A 12,042-nucleotide genomic window follows, 5' to 3' on the forward strand; every position below is an offset into this window, starting at 1 on the left:
TCCTCCCTCCCACCACCGCATCCTCTCTCCTCCCTCCCCTCCCACCATCTCCAGCCTCTCTCATCACTATCTGCTCCCCTCCCCCCCATCTCCTTCCTCAGTCTCCACCCCACCATCTCCTCCCTCCCCTCACCTGTCCCTCCTTCACCTGCCTCCTTCTCCTCCACCTGTCTCCTCCTCCTCACCCATCATCTCCTCCTCCTCCTGCCCCATGTTCATTGCACTCCTTGCCATCTCCACCCTCTCTCACCTGCATCTCAGCCTCTCTCATCACTGTCTGTCTCACCATCTCCTTCCATCATTCCTCACCTGCATCTCCTCCATCCCTCACCACCATCTCCTCCCCTCCCCTCTGTCTGTCTCCTTCCTCTCTCCATCTCCTCCACCTCCTCACACTATCTGCTCCTCACCACCATCTCCTCCTCCTGTACCATCTCCTCCTCCTCACCCACCATCTCATATTTCCCTCTTACCATCTCCTTAGCTCACCATCTCTCCCTCCTCTGCCATCTCTTGCACTCATCTCTCCTGTCTCATGCTCTGTAACCTGTCTCTTCCCCGTCACCTGCCATCCTCCTCCTCACCGTCTCATGCTCCTCATAGTGTCTGTCGTCACCTGCATATCCTCCTCACCACTGTCTGTCTCTCGCACTGTCTTCTCACCATCTCCTCCTCCTCACCCACCATCTCCTCCGTCCTCACCATATCCTCCTCCTCACCCACCATCTCCTCCTCCTCATCCTCATTTCCTCCTCCTACCTCTGCCATCTCCTCCTCATCACCTCTCCTTCTCCTCCTCCCCACCACCACCTCCTCCTCCACCACCTCCCCCTCCTCCCACCAATCTCCTCCCCTCCTCACCACCATCTCCCTCCCCTCCTCCATCTCCTCCACCCCTCACCACCATCCCCTCCTCCCCCTCACCACCACCTCCCACCTCTCCTCCTCACACAACCATCACCTCCTCCCCTCATCCTCCTCCTTCATCTCCTCCTCCCACAACAACCATCCACTCCCCTCACCACATCTCCTCCCTCCCTCACCACATCTCATCCTCACCATCTCCTCCCCTCCTCACCACCATCTCCTACCTCCCAACCATCACTCCCCCCCTCCACTCTCCCCATCTCCTCCTCCCCACCCACCATATCCATCCTCCCTCACCCACATCTCTCCATCTCTCACCACCATCTGCTCCTCCTCCCCACCATCTCCTCTCTCCCCTCACCTCCTCCCTCCCCTCACCTCCACCTCTCCCCTCCCCTCCTTTCACCTCCCTCTCTACCTCTCCCCTCACCCACCATCTCCTTCCCCCTCACCCGTCTCTCCCCTCCCCCACCATCCTCCCTTCCTCCCCACCACCTCTCCTCCTCCCTCCCCATCTCCTCCCATCCCTCACCATCCCCTCACCTCCCTCACCACCATCTCTCCTCCCTCCACCATCACCTCCTCCTACCATCCTCCTCCTGCCTCCCACCATCTCTCCTCCTCACCACCTCCCCTCCTCTCCTGCATCTCCTCCCCTCACCATCATCTCCTCCTCCTCCCCATCTCCCCCTCCTCACCATCCCTCCCTCTCCCATCTCCTCCTCCCCCACCACCATCTCCTCCCTCCCTCCATCTCTCCTCACCTCACCATCTCCTCCCTCTCCCCCTCCTCCACCCACCATCTCCTCCCTCCCCCTCACCACCTTCCTCCTCCCCTCACCACCATCTCCTCCTCCATCCCTCCCACCATCTCCTCCCTCCTTCACCACATGTCCTCCCCTCCCCTCCCTCTCCATCACCCCTGTCTCCCACCTCCCATCTCCTCCTCCCATCCCCTCCCCTCCCACCATCTCCTCCCCTCCCCTCCCCACCACTATCTCCTCCCTCACCCTCCTCCTCACCACCATCTCCTCCCTCCCTCACCATCTCCTCCCACCTTCTCCTTCTCCTCACCATCTCCTCCCTCACCACCATCTCCTCCTCCTCCACCACCATCTCCTCCCCTCACCTGTCTCCTTCATCTCCACCACCATCTCCTCCCTCCCCTCACACTATCTCTCCCTCACCACCCTCTCCTCCTCCCTCCCCCATCTCTCCTCCCTTACCATCCACCTCCCTCACCATCTCCTCCCTTCCTCTCACCATCTCCTTCCCCTCCCATCTCCTCCTCCCCTCCCACCACCATCTCCTCCCCTCCTCCCCCACCATCTCCTCCCCTCCCTCCCTCCTTACCTATCTCTCCCCTCCCCTCACCCATCTCCTCCCCTCCCCTCACCATCCTCCCTCCTCCTCCCTGTTCTTCCCTCCTCACCAATCTCCTCCCTCCCCTCACCACTATCTCCTTCCTCCATCACCTCCCTACCTCCCACCACCATCTCCTCCCTCCCTCACCACCATCTCCTCCCTCCCCTCCCCACCATCTCCTCATCTCCTCCCTCCCTCACCACCATCTCCTTCCTCCCCTCACCACCATCTCCTTCCTCCCTCACCTATCTCCTCCTCTACCATTCCTCCCTCCCTCACCATCTCCTCCCTCCCCTCCACCACCATCTCCTCCTCCCCTCACCACCATCTCCTCCCTCCCCTCACCACTATCTCCTCCTCACCATCTCCTCCCCTCCCTCTCCTCTCTCCTACCTCACCATCCTCCCTCCTTCACCTACATCTCCTCCCTCCCTCCCACCATCTCCTCCCCTCCTTCCTCACCATCTCCTCCCTCACCCCATCACCACCACCATCTCCTCCCTCCCTCACCATCATCTCCCCTCCCCTCACCACCATCTCCTCTATCTCCCTCCTCCCCTCACCATCTCCTTCACTCCTCCACCCACCATCTCCTCCCTCCCTCACCCACCATATCCTCCCTCCCCTCACCACCATCTCCTCCCTCCCTCTCCACCTATCTCTTCCCTCTCCTGTCTCCCTCCCCTCACCACCATCTCCTCCTTACCTCCATCTCCTCCCTCACCATCTCCTCCCTCCTCACCACCATCTCCTCCTCCTCACCACCATCTCTTCCCTCTCTGTCATCTCCTCCTCCCTCACCATCTCCTCCTCCTCACCTCTGCTCCTCACCTACTCTCCCTCCCCTCACCACCATCTCTCCTCACCACCATCTCCTCCCCTCACCCACCATCTCCTCCCACTTTCCATCATCTCTCCCCTCCCATCACCATTACTCCTCCCTCCCATCCTCCCCTCCATCTCCTCCCCTCACCACCATCTCCCCTTCCTCTCACCATCTCCTCCCCTCACCATCTCCTTCCTCCCTCACCATCTCCTCCCTCCCCTCCCCCATCTCCTCCCTCCCCTCACCCATCTCCTCCTCCCCTCACACCATCTCCTCCTCACCATCCCCTTCCCCTCACTCCTCTCTCCCCATGTCTCCTCCCTCCCATCCTCCTCCTCACCACCATCTCTCTCCTCTACCATCTCCTCCTCCCTCACCACATCTCCTCCTACCTCCTCCCTCCTCATCACCATCTCTCCTCCCAACCACCTCCTCCTCCCTCATCTTCTCCCTCCCCTCCCCCTCTCTCCTCCTCACCACCATCTCCTCCTCCCTCCCACCACCATCTCCTCCTCACCATCCTCCCCTCTCCCCCACCATCTCCTCCCTCCCTCACCATCTCTGCTCCTTACCACCATCTCCCTCCCTCCCTCCACCACTCTCTCCTCCCCTCACATCTCTCCCTCCCCTCCCACCATCTCCTCCCCTCTCCCATCATCTCTCCCTCCCTCACACATCTCTCCCCTCCTACCATCTCCTCCTCACCACCATCTCCCCTCCCTCCCACCACCATCTCCTCCCTTCCTCACCACCATCTCCTCCCTCACCATCTCCTCCCCTCCCCTCACCATCCCTCACCCATCTCCTCCCTCCTCACCCTCTCTGCTCCTACCACCATCTCCTCCTCCTCACCACCATCTCCTCCTCCCTCACCATCATCCTCCTCCTCACCACCATCTCCTCCCTCCCCTCACCCTCATCCTCCCTCCTCACCACCTCTCCTCCTACCTCCTCTCCTCCTCCTCTCCTCCTCACCACCATCTCCTCCCCTCTCCCCATCTCCCTCCATCTTACCATTTCCTCCTCCTTCACCATCATCTCCTCCTCTCTCACCACTATCTCTTCCTTCCATCCTCCTCCCACCATCCTCCCCATCATCTCTCCTCCCTCACCATCTCCTCCCTCCCCTCCCACCCACCATCTCCTCCCCTCCCCACCATCTCTCCTTACCATCTCCTCCCTCCTCACCACTCTCCTACCTCTCATCTCCTCCTCCTTCACCATCTCCTCCCACCATCTCCCTCACCATCATCTCCTCCTTCCTCCATCCTCCCCTACCTCCTCCATCCTCCTCTGCCACCACCATCTTCTCCCTCCCTCACCACCATCTCTCCTCCATCTCCTCCTCCCCTCACCACCATTTCCTTCCTCCTCTACCATCTCCTCCTTCACCACCATCTCCTCCTCACCACCATTTCCTCCTCCCCTCACCATCTCCTCCCTCCCCTCCCTCATCTCCTCCCTCCCCTCACCATCTCCTCCTCCTCCCATCTGCTCCCACCACCATCTCCTCCCTCCCCTCACCACCATCTCCTCCCTCCCTCACCATCTCCTCCTCCATCCCATCTCTTCCCTCACTCACCATCATCTCCTCCCCTCCCCTCCATCTCCTCCCTCCCCTCACCACTATCTCCTCCCTCACCACCATCTCCTCCCCTCCCACCATCCTCCTCACCTCCCATCTCCTCCATCACCACCATCTCCTCCTCCCTCCACTCCATCTCCTCCCCTCACCACCATCTCCCTCCTCCCTCACCACCACTCCTCTCCCCTCACCACCATCTCCTCCTCCCCTCTCACCATCTCCTCCCTCCTCCCACCACCATCTCCACTCCCTCACCACCATCCCCCCCTCCCTCCACTATCTCCTCTCACCACATCTCCTCCCTCCCCTCCACCATCCTCCTCCTCCTCACCACCATTTCTCCTCCCTCCACCACCATCTCTTCCCTCCTCACCACCTATCTCCTCCACTTACCACCATCTCCTTCCCTCATCACCATCTCCTCCCTCCTGACCACCATCTCTCCTACCACCATCTTCTCCCTCCCTCACCACCATCTCCTCCCTCCACCACCATCTCCTCCCTCCCCTCACCCTACCATCCTTCTCCCCTCCCGTCTCCTCCTCACCACCATCTCCTCCCTCCCTCCACCCACCATCTCCCCTCCCCTCCTATCTCCTCCTTACCACCATCTCCTCCCCTCCCCTCACACTCTCTCCTCCCTCACCACCATCTCCTCCCTCCCCTCACCACCATCTCTCCCATCCTCACCATCTCTCTCCCTCACCCGTCTCCTCCCATCCCCTCACCACCATCTCCTCCCCTCACCACCTCTCCTCCCTCCTCCACCACCATCTCCTCCCCCTCACCATCTCCTCCCTCACCACCCATCTCCTCCTCCCTCACCATCTCCTCCCTTCCACCACCATCACTTCATTCCCTCCCACCACCATCTCCTCCTCACCACTATCTTCCTCCCCATCATCTCCTCCCTTCCCCTCCACCATCTCCTCCCTCCCCTCACCACCATTTCCTCCCTCCCTCACCACCATCTCTTCCTCCCTCCTCTCTCTCCTCATCATCTCCCTTCGTCCCTCACCACCATCTCCTCTCTCCCCTCTCCCACATCTCCTCCCTCCCTCACCATCATTTCCTCCTCCCTCACCACCATCTCCTCCCCTCCCTCACCACCCTCTCCTTCGTCCCTTCCATCCTCTCCCTCCCTCACCCACCATCTCCTCCCTCCCCTCACAGTATCTCCCTCACCATCTCCTCCCCCCCTCCCTCCCCATCTCCCTCCCCTCACCACCATTTCCTCCCTCTCCTACCATCTCCTCCCTCCCCTCCCACCATCTCCTCCCTCCCCTCCCTACATCTGCTCCTCGTCTCCTCCCTCCTTTCCTCCCCTCACCACCATTTCCTCCCTCCCTCACCACCATGCCCTCCCTCCTCTCCACCATCTCTTCCTCCTCCCTCACCATACATCTCCTCCATCCCCTCCCACCATCTCCTCCCTCCTCACCACCATTTCCTTCCTCCCACCACCATCTCTCCTCTCCACCATCTCCTTCCTCCCCTCACCACCATCTCCTCCCTCCCCTCACCACCATCTCCTCCCCTTCCACCATCTCCTCCCTCCTCACCTCTCCTCCCTCCCCTCCCCTCCACCACCATCTCCTCCCCTTCTTACCACCATCTCCCCCTACCACCATCTCCTCCCTCCCTCACCACCATCTCCTCCTCCCTCCACCATCTCTTCCCTCCCTCCCTCACCATCATCTCTCCCTCCTCACCACCCATCTCCTCCCTCCCTCACCACCCCCATTTTCCCTCCCCACCACCATCTCCTCCCTCACCACCATCTCCTTCCTCCTCACCACCATCTCCTCCCTCCCTCACCACCATCTTTCTCCTTACCACCATTCTCCCTCCTCACCACCATCTCCTCCTCCCTCCTCACCACCATCTCCTCCCTCCCTCCTCCTCACCACCATCTCCCTCCTACCACCATCTCTCCCTCCCTCACCACCATCTCCTCCCTCCCTCACTCACCATCTCCCCTCCCTCCCTCACCACCACATCTCTCCTCCCTCACCACCACATCTCCTCCCTCCCTCTCTCCACCATATCTCCCTCCCTCCCCTCTCTCCACCATCTCCTCCCTCCCTCACCACCATCCCCTCCCCTCACCACCCTCTCCCTCCTCCCTCCACCATCTCCTCCTCCTTACCACCATCACCTCCCCCTCCCTCACCACCATCTCCTCCTCCCTCTCCACCATCTCCTCCTCCTCCATCACCACCACCCCTCACCACCACATCTCCTCCCTCACCACCATCTCCTCCCTCCTCACCACCACCTCCTCCCTCCCCCTCACCACCATCTGCTCCCTCACCACCATCTCCTCCCCCCTCCATCATCTCCTCCTCCCTCACCACCATCTCTCCCTCCCTCACCACCATCTCCTCCTTCCCTCACCACCATCTGCCCTCACCACCATCTCCCTTCCCTCCACCATCTCCCACCCCCTTCCACCATCTCCCTCTTCCTCACCATCTCTCCTCCTCCTCACCACCATCTCCTCTCTCTCCCTCACCACCCTCCTCCCTCCCTCACCACCCTTTCCATCTCCTCTCCCTCACCACTATCTGCTCACCACCACCTCCTCCTCCTCACTATCTCCCACTCTCCATCATCTCCTCCCTCCTCACCACCATCTCCTCCTCCCTCACTCTCACTGGCCTTGTCTCCGCCTCAGGTGTATCATCCGCCGGACAGTCATCACTGGTACCTGGAGATCAGCCCCATCACCTTCAGGGACGCGGAGTACGAGTGTCAGGTCTCCACCAGCCCCAAGATTTCCTGCCCGTCCTCCTAGCTGTGAAGGTAAGGTGGCCCTGCCTGTCCTCCTAGCTGAAGGTAAGGTGGCCCTGCTGCCTCCTAGCTGTGGAAGGAAAGGTGGCCCTGCTCGTCCTCCTAGCTGTGGAAGTAAGGTGGCCCTGCTCGTCCTCTAGCTGTGGAAGGTAAGGTGGCCCTCTCTCGGCCCCTTAGCTGTGGAAGGAAGGTGGCCTGCCCGTCCTCCTAGCTCTCGCAGGTAGGTAAGGTGGCCCTGCCTGCCCCCCTAGCTGTGTGCAGGCGTGGCCCTGTCCGTCCCTCTAGCTGTGGAAGTAAGATGCACTCTGCCCGTCCTCCTAGCTGTGGAAGGTAAAGTGGCCCTCCCCGTCCTAGCTGTGGAAGGTAAGGTCCCTGATCGTCCTCTAGCTGTGGAAGGCAAGGTGGCTCTGCCCGTCCCTCCTAGCTGTGGAAGATTAGGTGGCCCTGCCCGTCCCCCTAGCTGTGAAGATGGCCCTGCCTGTTCCCCTAGCTGTGAAGGTAAGGTGGGCCTGCCCGTCCTCTAGCTGCAGAAGGCAAGGTGGCCCTGCACGTCCCCCTAGCTGTAAAAGGTATGGTAGGCCCTGTCCGTCCTCCTAGCTGTGGAAGGTAAGGTAGCCCGCCTCGTCTCTCTAGCTGTGGAAGGTTAGGTGGCCTGCCCGTCCTCCTAGCTGTGAAAGGTAGGTGGCCCTGCCCGTCCTCCTAGCTGTAGGATGCAAGGTGGCCCTGCCCGTCCTCCTAGCTTTGAAGGTAAGGTGGCCCTGACCGTTCTCCCTAGCTGTGTAGAAGGTAAGGGTGGTCCTGCCCGTCCTCCTAGCTGTGGAAGGTAAGGTGGCCCCGTCCCCCTGCGTGGAAGATAAGGCCTGCCCGTCCTCCTAGCTGTGGAAGGTAAGGTGGCCCTGCCCGTCCTCCTAGCTGTGGAAGGTAAGGTGGCCCGGCCCGTCCTCCTAGCTGCTCCATTTTCTTCCTCTGTCCTTGAGTGAAGGAATAGGACCGAGTCTACCCTCCCACCCCCCCCCGGTCGTCTCTTATTCATGGCCTGGATGAAGGGAAAAAGCAAGAGGAGAAAGGAAAGAGAGAAAAAAAATGATATATTCTTCACATTAACCTCTTTCACTCATTCATTATTCTCTCTCTCCCTTTTTCTCTCTATCTCTTTGTTTTTCTCTCTTCTCTTCATGAAAAAAAAATATATGGAATGGGTGTGCTGGTCCCACAAAACTAACTGTGGAAACTCAGCTGATCCTTTCAGAAAAAGGACGTGATGCAATATGATTCTTTCGGCTCAGGATTTTTTTTTTCATTTTTTTTTAGTAGCTTGCAAATTTTTTGGGGGGGATTGAAGTGAATTTTATGGTATTATTTTGTAGGTTGTAGGTAGTAGGCAGCTATCAAACAGGGAGGTACTACCGCCTAGGAAGATATGGTAGACCCTGCTGCCATATGGCGTCACGAAAATTGTGACCAAGTCCCAGGTTGCTGATCTGACTTTCTGCCTCATTTACACACAATTGCAGGGTCTCAATTGTTTCTCTTACTTTGACAACACAACACACATATAGCGCTTCTTACTACTGATTTTTTTAATGATATTTTATTATTATTATTATTATTATTAGTTTTATTATTATTATTTTAATTAGCAAAATCGCCGCCCTCCGGGCGGCTCATCCGCTAGGCAACGGTAGGACACCACCCTCCGGGAGGCTCCACATTGTCTCACTGTTCAGTCCCCAAAACTTCTTCTTCCATCAATAGTTCATTAACGGTGTATGTAAGTTCCACCATGTTTTTCACTACAACGGTACAGCAAAGTATATTTTTTTAGCATTAAACTGTTATTATTTTATTGTCTAATCATCACTACATATAACACCACCCATCATCACTACATATAACACCATCCAACGTCACTACATATAACACCATCCATCAACGCTACATATAACACCACCCATGATCACTACATATAACACCACCCATGATCACTACATATAACAACATCCATCATCACTACATATAACATCATCCATCATCACTACATATAACACCATCCATCATCACTACATATAACACCATCCATCATCATCATTACATATAACACCATCCATCACTACAGATCGGTAAAGTAGTTTCCGAGATTCTCGTGCGGACACACACAAACAAACACACCACATACAAACAAACAGACACACTTCTTTGTTTTATATAGATATAGATTTTCTCCCCCAGGCCCCGATGTGGGTCAGTGACCTGTGCCCGGGTGGGCTAATCCCCGTAAAAAAAATAATACACACAAAACTCAATTAATCCCTTTATGTTCGGCAAGTACCACTGATTTACATTGGACTATATATACACTCTGAGGTATTCACTGGAACCTAACCTCGTGAATTAGGTTGGATTGGTTTTACCTGACTTGACTGCGGCTTTTGTTCATGTATTTTGTGTTACTTTCTAAAGTTGGATGTAAATTTTTAATTGTATGAGAGACATCAGTGTGAAGAATGAGGCGGCTACACGGTCAAGACATGACTCCATCATCGCCAAGCTGAGAGTGAGAATGTTATGATGGTCGAGGTGTTTCCTTTATGATATATATCGATTATAGGACACTTAAGTATTGGGAATTCTCTACAGAATAAGATAAAAAAATCACCAAATCAGGTACAGGAAAAGAAGAAAATTTTGATTAGAAGAGAGTGGAGGACTTCCTACTATGTTGTTCCTGGAAGGAGAGGTGGTAGAACCGGAGTAGCATAGTTCAGATGATGTAGATAAGATCGCGTCTACAGTTCTGTATAATATTCATGATATTTGTGCTGTAAAGAGATCAGACAAACGATGAGCGCTGGGTCGTAGTTTTACTGTTGGAGGTTGTAAACTGTGTCAATATAACTCAACTTTCACCGTTTCTTTGCCCTTTAACATTTTGAAACAATTCTTGTGCATTGTACAGTACAATGTATTCTTTAAACTTGAACACTTTTCTGTTCGTAATATAATTTTCCCAAAACAAAGTCTTAGGTATTTTCCTATGTGTCATACCATGTGACTCTGTGAGCTTCATCGGGCTGCTATAGGCGTAATTTTCACGAATATTCAATGGAGAGCGGATTGGAGAATACGTAATTTATGCTATGTAGACTTAATGGGATCTACTGTACTTGTACACACAATCAAAAAACATCTTTACAATTTTGTGTGAGAGAATATGATAGAACAGACGAATGATTTTGACAGTCCTACCGATACACCAGAGTCACAATGTTCATTTTAAAAATCATTGGACCCTTCCGCAAAGATACTCGTACTGTAGAGTAGGTCTACATGGGCGATGTTGGACCACTATTGCTGTATCACAGTGAGGAGTCTGAGTCTTTTCTATTGTTATCGTCTGCTGATCAACCGCACCCATGTGAAACTCCACCTCACAACATGTTCCTCTTCCTTAAGTTTGAATTTTTATAATTGCTGTGACGATTATGAGTATAAGGTAGTACCTGTCGCCCTTTTAACTCTGCTTTCCTACTTACAAGAGGAGTAACATCTGTTAATTTACCAGAAGCTCTCAGATGACTCTCTACCGATACCTTCATCTCTTATATCAATTTTGACCTGCAGCATTTAATTCATACCTCGATACAACATTCTAAATTAATAGGTTCAGGCCAAGTAGAGACGTCAGTATTAATGGGAACCTGTGACACTGATGGGAGATAGTGACTGGGAGGATGTTGACAGTAGCCGGGTAGTTATAATTAGTGTACGTAATATATAGTGTCAGGTTTTCTAATTGGTTAATGTGAATTAGTGAGTTATTCTCCTTGTTTCTTTTTTCATCCCTACATTCTATTTGCTAAAATTGAGGTAAGCTCTGAATCATAATCAGGATTTTTTCTTGATTTACCCACGACATTATGTCCATAGTATTGATAAGGAAAAATTACCCTGACTTTTTTTTTACTATTATTTTTTCGGTACTTCCATTCATTCCACTGGATTGCTAGCTGCCATAAATGTCATTATTGTCTGATCATAAGTCTCCTTATATTAGTTGAAAAGCTATGATCGTATGTATCAAAGACGACAGTGATTTTATTTTATCAATTTCATTCTCTAAGGCACTTGTTATTTAACAGAGGACATACTATATTTAGAATAAAAACAGCTGCCGTGTTGAACTAGACTATAAAGGTGGAATAGTTCCATACACATGTCTTTCTTCTATCCTATATTCTGCAACTTCTGTGTAAGGAGAGTGTCGGCTGCCGTCTTTTCCATGTCCCCTTACTACAATCTAAGAATGAAAGAAAGAAATAACGAAGAGCTAGAGATGTGTTCCATGTGCGTGTGTAGTTGATTTTGATTTTGCCGCTTGCAGCATTTTTTATTAAAACCCACACTCATCCTGTAGCGGTAGCGCAAAGGATTACAGAGTAGGGTGCAATAATTAACCCCGGTTGTCAGGATATTATGGCACTGAAAGTCACAGTATTTCATTTACATTATTTGTTTAGTTCTATACATAAGGGTAACTTATTCACAAATGGATGGAACAAGCGTGTGAGGCAGTATGTCTGGCCTCACACTTTGTTATCCACATTTC

Source organism: Homarus americanus, unplaced genomic scaffold (genome assembly GCF_018991925.1).
Source record: "Homarus americanus isolate GMGI-L3 unplaced genomic scaffold, GMGI_Hamer_2.0 scaffold31037, whole genome shotgun sequence".
Taxonomy (NCBI): Eukaryota; Metazoa; Arthropoda; class Malacostraca; order Decapoda; family Nephropidae; genus Homarus; species Homarus americanus.